Source organism: Diabrotica virgifera, chromosome 1 (assembly GCF_917563875.1).
Source record: "Diabrotica virgifera virgifera chromosome 1, PGI_DIABVI_V3a".
NCBI lineage: Eukaryota > Metazoa > Arthropoda > Insecta > Coleoptera > Chrysomelidae > Diabrotica > Diabrotica virgifera.
In genome coordinates, this window is record NC_065443.1 from 300,345,612 (window position 1) to 300,355,973 (window position 10,362).

The following is a 10,362-nucleotide window of genomic DNA, read 5'->3' on the forward strand; positions in this document are numbered from 1 at the left end:
CATTAACTAAAGTTCACTTTAACGTTGACATTTACCTATATGAATTGTATTGATAAAGGTACCAACTTAAAATTTAAAGTCCACATTAACTGATTATGAAACCGAGCGTAAGCAGTTTAATCTAGCTCCTTTATTCAGCAATCTATCAATAATGACAATAAGCGTTTTTGCTGACAAATAATTATGACTTGATGCTTCATTGAGCACTTTGTTTTATAATGTAGCTATTGCTAACTTCATGGCATTATTATTTACAAATAAATATGTGTAAAACAAATTACTTAAAATATATTAATTAAGTCTCTTGGTTTTAATTTTTTTAATCTTCTTTCTTCATGTAAATCTTAAAACAACCGCTTGCCTAACCCGTTAGGATTTACGATAGACACTCTTTCGTGATATGTTGCACTATTCGCGATGAAAAGCAAAGTAGCTGACCTCTGGTTGAATAAATTTACACTACTATAAAAGGTATAAACAAACCAGAAAATTGTTGATTTGAATGGAATTTGGTCACTATTAAGAAATTTTTAGTAAATTTCAGCATTATGAGCACATTAAAATATTTTAAATCAAATCGGTATTCTTCTATCAGTGGCGGCTCGTGACCTCAGTATGCGGGTAGGCTACACATATACTTCGGGTAGGCGACAAAAAATATCCTACAATTTGTAATACATTTTGAACCGTCTTGCAATACTAAATGTAATCTATGAGCGCAACAATGTGTAAAAATTGCTTTTGGAGCATCTACTTTAATTTTTGATTGTAATCCGTTTAAAGAGCCAGCCATTACACTTGCACCATCGTAAAATTGAGCAATTAATTTATTTTTGTAATCATATGGCTCAAGCACGTTTGAAATTAAACTATATAGAGCGTCTGCAGATCTATTCTCGCTAACATCAAAAAATCCTAAAAATCTTTCTGTTACCTGACCAACTTTGTTAACAAAACGGATTGTTAAAGTACACTGTGATTTTTCGGTTATATCAGTAGTATCGTCCGCTAGTATAGAAAAAAATTGACTTTCATTAATTTCTGTTGAAATTTCATTTTTTACGTAATCGGCAAGGCAATCTATTAAATCATTTTGTATTGTTTTTGACAAACCCGTGAACACCCCTTCTATTTTTTAACATGATCCTGTATTTCCTGATCGCGTTTAACTACTAAATTAAAAATTTCTTTAAAATTACCCATGTTTGAAGAATTATTGCTCTCATCACGACCGCGAAATGCAAGTTCTTGTTTTACTAACAGAATTGTAACATCAATTTCTTCAACTTCTTCATTATATATCTTATTAGATAGAGAAATTTGTCCAGCTAAATCACTGTCAATAGTTTGTTTATTTTTTTCTAACCGTTTTAAACCTAAGCAATTGTTTAAATGTTCTTTCGAAGATTCATGTTTTTTTAAACTAGCTGATAAATTTTTCAAATCTGAATATCCCTGACTCACCCAAACATTTTGCTTCAAATTTGAGAGCAACAGACAAGGCCAACAGAAAAGTGAATTTTTAAAATAACTTCCGCTTAGCCATTTATGATTTTCATACCATATTGTTTTAAACGATCTCGAAAATGGTCGATTGTCTTTTGTCTTATCTGTGGATAAAATTGTTAAATTTGGTAAAGGCCGGCCCATTGAAATAATTTCTGATCTTTCTTGATTTTGGCGTCTTGAAAAAGGCGTCTCGATCAAACTACATATTACATCGTTTAAAATATTCATATTAGATGACTAAAGTTTTTCCACCAATAAAACTAACACACCTACGTTTCAACAACGTCAAATATTACTTATTTTATTTATGTATCAAATAATAATTTACTCTTCGAATAAATTGATAAGTTAACAATTAACCTCGCTTTAAATTTTTAATTATCTATATAAACTAATAACACAATTCGTCAGTTTAACTTTAAATTATCCAAATTGTATTGAAACACAATAAAAATATAATAAACGACTGACACATTCACACATTGACAATAACTATTCACAGATTTATTTGTCGTTAGTGAATTATTACTAAATTAATATAAAATTAAAATGCCCTTCAATAGACCGATCTCAAATTTACCTGTTTATTATTCAGTTTTCATAAACAAATTTAAATTGTCCTACCTAGTTTTATTCAATACTTAACCTACTAATAACAGCCAAAATCAAAAAACAATTATTTAAAAAAAGAGTTTCACAAGAGAAGCAACTAATAAAATTTTGTAGGTCCGGCTATAAGACTCGGTGCCTATTCGCCCCCTTTCAAAATCGTAGAATACGGTCGTTACCAGCAGACCTGTAGCAGGCCTGCTCGCGTAAACAGAGAGAGATCGCACGTCAATTCGGTGTTGGCGTCGTTCTATTTCAGGCTACGTTTTCAAGTGCCTGACTTAGGAAGAATAAGAATCTTATACAGTACTACTGATACTACAAGGAGCGTACAATAATTATAACTACGGAGAAAATTTTTTGGATATTTTTAAAAATAATTTGGATAATTTTTGCTATTTTATTGTAGGTATTGTGTCAAAATTTATAAATTACAATTTTGAAATAAGTAATTTATATTAATAAAATTTATATTATTGTACTACATTTGAAGAGGGTAGGCGGCGCCTACCCCGACGGGCCGCCCCTGTCTTCTATTCCTCAATTTTCTTGCATTCGAGCTGCCCTCTGTATTCCGTTTCAATCGCGATGACTCCTTGCACTGCTGGAATTGCTAAGCCTCGTTCGAACAAATGTGAAACTTGTGTTAAGCAGTTTACCACATGAACTTCTGTGAAAAAACATTTGATAATGCACACTGGAGAAATGCATTAAAAGTGTGAAATTTGTTAAAAGAGATTTACATCAAAAAGTAAAGCGGCAGTTTCACATAGCATCACTGTTATCGCAGCGGTTTCTAGCAGTGGGGATATATCTACTGCGATGGGTTTTACTACTTACCTACTGATTCACTACCCGTCCGTATGTCCAAATGAAACGGTAAGATGTCACCGAATAAAAAATAAGTTGTAGATTGTGTATTTAACTACTTATTTATTACTATCTACCTATTGAAGAAAAAAATATTATGGAAAAAAAGTACCCTAGGTGGCGAAACGAATATGCAGTAAAAAAGATATTGGATGAAAGCACCGTTATTAAACAGACCTCGCTTTGACATGGAAAATAATTTATTAACAGAATCATTAAAACCATGGCACTGTTGGACAGTAAAGTAAATAGCATCCTGTGCTCATTCATCCTGTTGGTTGGCTATCATGAATTTTTTTTTCTAGTAGATACGTTGCTATTCAACGTTGCAGTTCACTTTAGCGGTGGGGATATATCTACTGCGATGGGTTTTACTGCTATCTATTGATTTACTACCCGTATGTTCAAAATGAAATAGTCAGTTTTTAAAGATGGCGCCGAATAAAAAAAGGTGTAGATGGTGTAACAACTTATTTATTACTATTGAAGAAAAAAAATATTATGGAAAAAAAGTACCCTCGGTGGCGAAACGAACATACAGTAAAAAAAGATATTGGGTGAACACACTGTAAACAGACCTGGCTTTGACATGGAAAATAATTTATTAACAGAACCATTAAAACCATAGCACTGTTGGACAGTAGTAAATAATCATTTGTGCTCATTCCTGTTGGTTGGCTATCATGAATTTTCTTTTTTTCTAGTAGATACGTTGCTCTTATGGATGCTATCTTATTTTTTATGATTTCTTTATCTATAATCTATACCCATCTTTTTCGCAATTTTTGCAATTGCATTCTTTCTCTTAAATGAATAAAAACATTTTTTTCGTCCGAGAACGTAATGTGTTTTCGCCAGATTTCGCCATTTTTATTTTATAAATAAGTTACTGCGATAGCAAAACTAGAATTATTTCTACTTATCGCTGTAATTCTTATAACAATCTACTGCGATCGAAGTGGTATGATTCACAACGAAGAAAAGGTGACAGTCAAACCACGCCTACCTAACAGTCACTGTGATAACAGTGAACTGCTATGTGAAACTGCCGCTTAAATTGAAAATTCATTTGAGAGTGCACACTAGAGAAAAGCCTTAGGGCGGAGTCCTATGTATCCGATTTCCGACATACGAAAATCGTCTCTTTTCCTAGTTGCTATTTAGAGGCTAGTCACATGGTTGCGATTGTCGGATACGAAAATCCGGATTCGCTCCGAGCGTAACAAACAACAAACTGTCAAAGCAAAATCTACCGACCTGCTCATGGTGGCCGTTGGTTGAAATGCTTGTAAGGACGATTTAGTGTATGATTAAATGGGATATTAAAAAAAAATGCCATATCAACCTATTTGTTGTGTTGTTCACTATAAAAATACATGGAGAAATAGTGATTGTTAGAGTTTGTTCTTCAGGTAATCTTGTAATTAATACTTCGTAGTGAATTATTTAACTTCTTTATTCGACATTTGAACATGTGCTACAACTTCCATTTTATATTAGGTTACATGGCAGTTCTTACAAAGAACAGGAACTTGTCATTCACTGATACCAACACAACATTCTAAAGGTTTGTTCACATACTTCAGTGTACTCTAACACCCTCCCTCAAACCTGTAGAATGTAGAATGCTTCGTAGTGAAATAAAAAACTCAAATTAAATTTAACATTTTCACAAATCTACAAAATTTTTCATTACTTAATGCCTTAGTAAACACATCTGCCAGCTGACTCTCTGTAGGAATATATTCTAATTTTATCAAGCTACTATTTACTATACAATCAAAGTGAACATTAACTAAAGTTCACTTTAACGTTGACATTTACCCATATGAATTGCATTGATAAAGGTACCAACTTAAAATTTAAAGTCCACTTTAGCTAATTATGAAACCGAGCGTTAGTCTTAACATCTATATGTTTGCATCTTTTGTTATTCTCAAAGTTGTGAAGTAATTTAATAGTGCTTTGGTTGTCTTCAAACAAACAAACTGGCAATTGTATATTAATTTCTAAATCTGATAGCAAGTTTCTAATATATAAAAATTCACATGATGCAGTGCAAACTGCTACAAACTCTGACTCTGACAAGTCACAAATGTTTGTTTTTTGGAACTCAAAAAAAATTGCTATCCCAAATATTTGGATTCCACTTATGGATTTTCTATCATTAACATTATCCCTAACAACACACAACATTCCAGGAATGTACTACCAAAGTTCTATCAATATTTGAATGTCCTGGACATTTAGGGAACATTCGGTGAACATCTGTTTAAATTATTCCTGGAATGTTACCATAAGACATTCTGTGAACATACTACCAATGTTCCTATATTTTAAGTTGCGAAATAATACATACGTGTAACAGATACAACATTACTTATAACATACCAGACAAACTAAGTGACACTTTAGGCCTACAGTGCAATAATATGTCAAATTTAAAGAGTTTCCCAAGTTCAATTAATACAATAATAGGTTTGTTCCAACATGAACTTTTGGACGGTCCAGAAACCGTCACGAAACTACTTGTACCGTTTGTTGTGCGCATGTTCGTAATTGTATCGCCCAGTTATCGTCCCATGACGGTAAACAATATTTGTCATTTTTATTGGTGACAGCTTGTGTGCTTTTAGTCGATCAAAGGCTCAAAAACTTTAAAGAATTAAGTCCTAGTGTGCAAGTCAGTCTAACCAGCACATTATGCATTTGCCCGATTACTGAAATGATCATCACGAAACCGTCACCGAAAGATCACAATTCTTGTTGGAACAGTGGGAAGGACGATCCGATGACGATCATATTTTTGTTGGAACGGATTTTGTTTACTGCGCAGGAGCATTACCGTTTCGTGACGGTTCTCGGTCGTGTTGGAACAAACCTATTATAAACATACAAGTGTAATAAAAATTATTGTTCGCGAATATTCAATTTGGAATGCGATTTTGTTAATAAAAAAATACTTATAACTTATGCAAAACCCAAGAGAGGCATTTATATTTATTTCTTTTGCGTTCATTTTCAAATTCGCCGTGCATATATTTTTGTGCATGGCGCTTGAGAGGGCATCACGTGACTAAAAACGACCAACCAACGACCTCGCTTCGGCCATCTTGGCATCTTCATCTTTGTGTTCATCTTTGGCCACCTTGCTTTGCCGTGGGTGGATAGTTGTTTGTATTATTTGTGCTTTTTAAGAATATTTTTTAATTCGGATACTTTTATAATAGCTTTAATAGTATTATTAACATAGTGAATAAAATGGTGTCCTGTTTTTAACGCAGTTGGAGTAGCAGAAACAAATGTAGATAAAAAAATCTGCAGGAATAACGTTTCAATTATGACAGAAGCTCCAAACAAATGACTGTGAATGAAAAGCCCTATTAAAAGGTTAGTATGCAAATATGTAAACGAAGGCATGCCCTGTATTTCAGAAAATAAATTAATACTATTAATACCCTAATAATACTATTCATAAAAAATCTTTTAAGTAACCTAGATATAACAAAGTGAATAAAAGGCATAAATCAGAAGAATTATTATTTTATTTTATAAGTTAATAATTGGTCATATCCATTTATTATTTTAATAATAATTGTGAATAAGCCACAAACTTCGCTTATTCCTAACTAAAATAGTAAATAGAGATCCTAATAGGATTTGTAAAACTAAAGTAATTCTTTTTGCGTTTTTGCTAATGTATGCCTTTATAAATAGGATGGTAGACCACACACTCTAATATGCAGTACCAACTAATGAATACACAGAATATTATAGTCGATTTGCTAAACTCAGTCTCAGACACAACTGGCTAGTGATTTTAGTAAATAATTTTGCCAATTTGGTAAAATTGGCAAAAAAAAAATAATAACTAAATAGTTAATAATTACTGTAATTTTGGCAAAATTGGCCAAAAACAAAAAAAATTACCTACTAAAATCACTAGCCAGTTGTGTCAGAGTTTGGGGAACCGACTATACTAATAAACAATTTCTAAGCTGTTTTATAATATTTTGTGAGTCCATTAATCATATTTTTTATTTAAAACTAAAATTTGTTAATAATGCTTAGTAATGCATATATTTTGTATTTTTAGCTTTCCAGAAGATCCTGCGAAGAAGACATGAAGTATAGATCAGATTTGTTAATAGAGGAGTATGTTCAAAACACATTTTAGAAAAGATATTGACAGAACTTCACTTTCATCTGTTCGTTTAAGAGACTGTGCTGTTCCAATAGCTTATGTCACACAGGTATATGCATTTTTTTTCTTGGTTTTAACATCTTTAAACGCGAAATACGCAATAGCTTATCGAATTGATGCCATGTTATTTTTCTTTATTAAGGTCTTTGTTTATTATTGTGTATGTGTATTAACAACAGAAACATTTTTGGTTATTCTTTATTTTATTTTATATTTTGTCATCAAGTGTTCAGTCAATGTATGTAGTTTTCTTATGTACACCTTTATGGGTTTATACCTGGTGGATGTATATTTCAATAAATAAATAAATAAATAACCTAATTAATAATACAGTCTGTACAATATAGATACTGTTGTAATTCATTATCTACATCGGAGATCTAAGTTGACATTGTTGCCCAACTGCAAAAAATTTTTGAATTCATTTTAAGTCAAATATATCACATAATTATTGCGAAGTAGATTATACAACAAAACAAATTAATATTCAATGTAAATAAATAAAAACATCAGAAATAGAAAACAAGAATTAAGGTATAATCTTATGTTACAGTTATTAAGGTACCAAGGGTATTATAAGGATAATAACGCTTGAGGTCAATGGTGTTTTTAACAAGGGCCTGAGGGATATACGTTGACCGAAAGCGTTATTATTATAATACCTGTGGTGCCTTCAACGTTTAATGTCTGACTAAATTATTCTTTATATGCGAAAAATTTGAATGAATTTTGAATTGATTAGTTTTTAAATAAGTACATTTACCAGTAACAGTAGTAACATAATTGTGGTAACCATAGTTTTACTTAGGTTGATATTTGTCAACTTGACAGTATCTAAGTCGTTATTTAAATTTAATGCCCAAGGGCGTTATATCATACTTAACAGACTTCGAAATGTCATTATTTGTCAAATAATGTACCAGTAGGACATTAAAGTAAATAATAAAAACAATAAATATAATGAATACTAAATACTTATTTGTTTGTGAAAAATCTATTTCTTTGTGGCTTTTTTGTAATTAACTATTCTAATGAGGAAATAAGCCACAATTTACTTGAAAAAATAATTTTATTAAGGTTTCTACTTCCACGTCGGATGTCGTTGTCAAAATACAAAATGTTCATTATTATTATTTTATTTATTAAATATTATTTATTTAAATATTATTTAATATTTATTTTTTTATTATTATTATTTATGCGTATTATTACCTGTAAATAATATTTCTTCTGATTGTTAATTGGACGGCGTTATGCATAACTCGACCAAGCGCCATTTCTTTAATATTGAGATAACAGCGGATTCTGGTGACACATAGCTAAAACTGTCTTGGAAAAAATCCCTGTTATTGTCACGTTAACGGTTACTAAGAAAAACAAAATTAAACCAAGCGACATTATTCCACTTACCATTAAGCGACCATTAAGCAACAAAGAAACGAAAAACTTTGAAGCCATTTATCTCAAAACTATGTTTTGGCGCTTGGTCGAGTTATGCATAACGCCGTCCAATTGTAAAGGATAGAAAAATTACCTTTTATTTTATTTTCTTTTAGAATCAGCTGAGAGAAGTGGTCTACAAAAAACCAGAAAGGAAACGGAATATGTGGCTACGAAAAGCAAAAGAAAGGTTTACAAAGCAAATGTGACACATTTTTTTATAATATTTAGGAATGTCAGTAAATTACATTAAAAAATGTATGTAAAGATTTTTTGCAATAAAAATGTTTATATTTATCAAGGATGTATTATTTGGTATGGCCACATATCGTCAGTGATGTGACAATACCTCCTATCTGTTTTTTTCAAGAGATTTGTAAGATAGACTAAAAACTTGTTTCGGCCACCTCCTGTTTTCATATATTTTTTGACTTGTTTTGCAGTAAATTCAACTATCTATTTACTACAAAAAAGTCAGAATACGTACGAAAACAGAAAGTGACCTTAAAAAATGTTTTTCGTCTCCTGCAAACCTCATGAAAAAACATATAGGAGGTATTGTCACATTACTGACGATATATTTCAGTGAATGTCTAAAAAATATACTGTGAATGTTCAAAGAACGTTCGTAGACATTCATGGAATGTTCTAACAAGACATTCAGTCTAAAAATATACTGTGAATGTCCAAAGAACATTCATGGAATGTTCCAACAAGACATTCAGTCTAAAAAATAGACTGTGAATGTCCAAAGAACATTCGTAGACATTCATGGAATGTTCCAACAGAACATTCTAAGAATATTTAAAATGCTGACACAGCACTTTCCTGGGACTTTCCAGGGACATTCGTGTGCATTTGGGGACATTCCAGGAATGTTTTCAATGTCCTGTGTGTACATTCTAGGAACATTCATGGAATGTTTTGTGTTATTAGGGATTAGCCCAGTCGGCGTCTTTATAAGCTACCAAGTTGTCAGAAGTACAGTAAAAATACAACTTATAACTAACAGTGGTTTTTAGATATTTTAGAACTCTTAAAACATGTTTAAAATGTTCATCTGTTGCACAGTCTTGAAATTGACAAAAATAGCTAATACTAAAACAAATATCTGGTTTTTTGTTCTCATCATTCCATACCTAAGACTTCCTAGTAGTTCCTTATAAGGTAATTTTGTCATATTATTTTCTTCAACATTTCTTTTTAAATTCAAGTTCTTTTCTATTGGTGTTTTGAAATTTTTTGAATCTTGTACATTTAACCTATTATTTAACGTTTTTATAGCAGATATTTGATATATATAAATAGTTCTATTTTCTAAATCTCCAATGATTCTAATGCCTAAAAAATGAAATTTGCCATTGAGTAATTTTTTGATTTTTAATGTTTCACAGAGTTTTGCCTTCAAGTAACTTGAAAATTCAATATTGTTACGAGCAATGGACCGTGATAGTGTGACGTCAAAAAAGTTTCCAAACAAAGCAACTGTCAATTGATTTTTGTGTAAATTTTATTTTGTTTTAACAATCATCTGCATATTTTTTTCTAAAGACACAATCCTTGTTAGTCATAATAAATCATATTGCTTTCAATTTCATAAATATCCTTACACAAAATCAAGGATTTACACACTACATAGTGCAGTTCACCAAATATAGCTGAAAGTGTGAAATTCCCATTGCCTACGCTAACAATGAAGTGAGAACGCACATACAAACGGTCTGGACTGT

General features: G+C 31.3%; 1 long non-coding RNA gene across 2 annotated transcripts; it reads left to right on the plus strand.

Moving 5' to 3' along the window:
- The first annotated feature begins 5,336 nt into the window (after positions 1–5,336).
- On the plus strand, positions 5,337–9,515 carry LOC126885701 (uncharacterized). Of its 2 annotated transcripts, XR_007698434.1 has the most exons (4): positions 5,337–5,422; positions 5,467–6,378; positions 7,085–7,241; positions 8,749–9,513. It is a non-coding gene; the product is annotated as an uncharacterized LOC126885701 (long non-coding RNA). The 2 variants fall into 2 exon arrangements; XR_007698433.1 differs by having other exon boundaries at positions 5,370–6,378; positions 8,749–9,515.
- Positions 9,516–10,362: the final 847 nt, after the last annotated feature.